At 38.7% G+C, this 1,815-nt stretch overlaps 1 pseudogene; it reads left to right on the forward strand.

Moving 5' to 3' along the window:
* Positions 1–292: 292 nt before the first annotated feature.
* Positions 293–1,267, forward strand: LOC103264176 (annotated as a pseudogene).
* The last annotated feature ends 548 nt before the right edge of the window (positions 1,268–1,815 follow it).

The raw sequence follows: 1,815 nt of genomic DNA on the forward strand, positions 1-1,815 counted from the left end.
GCTATAATACTGAGTGACCTCTCACAGAAACAAAGATCCGAGTATCACGTTTTCACTCATATAATGGAGCTTGAACATCCAATGTAATACTATAAGAAAATGACTGACGGTACTGGGAAACTATGGGAGGGGATGTGATTAACAGTCGCAAATATCTGTATGGGGACGGGGAAACATGTCTTATCAACAGGGTGCCTGAATGAAACGTAATTGTATACCTAACCCTTAACTGTACCCCACAACATCACAATAAAAAATATATTTATATTTAAAAAAAAGAATCATACAGACAATGGAAAACAAAAACAAAAAAACTCTGTTTGGCAGGGATCTTATGAATGACCTGAAATCAGAACTAACTGGAAAATTTGAAAAATTAATTGTGGCAATGATGAAACCCTCTTGACTTTATGATGCTTATGAGCTGAAGCATGCACTTAAGGGAGCTGGAACAAATGAAAAAGTTTTGACTGAAATTATTGCTTCAAGGACACCTGATGAACTAAGAGCCATAAAACAAGTGTATGAAGAAGAATATGGCTCCAGCCTGGAAGATGGTGTGGTGGGGGATACTTCAGGGTACTACCAGAGGATGTTGATGGTTGTCCTTCAGGCTAATAGAGACCCCTGGAATTAGTGAACCTCAAGTTGAACAAGATGCTCAGGCTCTGTTCCAGGCTGGAGAACTTAAATGGGGGACAGATAAAGAAAAGTTTATCAACATCTTTGGGACACGAAGTATGTCTCATTTGAGAAGGATGTTTGACAAATACATGACTATATCAGGATTTCAAATTGAGGAAACCATTGACCGGGAGACTTCTGGCAATTTGGAGCAGCTGCTGTGGTGAAATCTATTCGAAGCATACCTGCCTACCTTGTAGAGGCGCTCTACTATGCTATGAAGGGAGCTGGGACAGATGATCACACCCTCATCAGAGTTGTGGTGTCCAGGAGCGATATTGATTTGTATAACATTAGGAAGGAGTTCAGGAAGAATTTTGCCACCTCTCTTTATTCCATGATTAAGGGTGATACATCTGGGGACTACAAGAAAGCTCTCCTGCTGCTCTGTAGAGGAGAAGATGACTAATGGGCCACCAGGGAGGGCGCCCTGCCTATGCCTGACTGTCCCACGCACTTCTTTACATTCAACTGCACTTCTCATATGCCAGTGCTCAGCACAACGCCTTACTCATGCTAGCATGCTAAAGACCAACACACATGAAGAAAAGAGTGGTGCTTCCTTCTGATCTTGGGTCCTGATCTTACTATCTCTCTGACTGCTCTAGTACTGAAGTGTACTTACATTACTAAGTCTAACGCCTAGGTCATTTATATTTTTCCTTAAAAGTTCAGATTGCTTTTAGCCTTTTTACAGAACTTCATTTATATTAAATTGATAATTGTCTTACCTTAATCGGAACCATAGCCTTGAAATTGTGAACTCCAGGAAATGTTATTAGTCAAGTTTACAACAGAACTAAGCCTGCAAGATTATATTGTTTGTATTCAAAAGGTTAATGAAGAATAAACATTTCCTTCCCTTTAAAAAAAAAAAAAGAAAACTGTCTATAAAAAAAAGTCCTGAACCAGATGGCTTTCCATTGAAATTCTACAAAACTTACAAAAGGGAGCTGATACCAATCCATTGAAAGTACTCCAGGAAATTGAGAAAGATGATTTCTCCTGAAATTATTTTACGAAGTTAACACCACATTGATATACAAACTGGGTAAAAAAATCCAACAAAAAAAGAGAACAACAGACCAGTATCCCTAATAAACATAGATGCAAAAATTCTCAACAAGATTC

This window comes from Carlito syrichta, unplaced genomic scaffold (genome assembly GCF_000164805.1).
Source record: "Carlito syrichta isolate Samal-C Ts95f unplaced genomic scaffold, Tarsius_syrichta-2.0.1 Scaffold305622, whole genome shotgun sequence".
In the NCBI taxonomy this organism is placed as follows: Eukaryota; Metazoa; Chordata; class Mammalia; order Primates; family Tarsiidae; genus Carlito; species Carlito syrichta.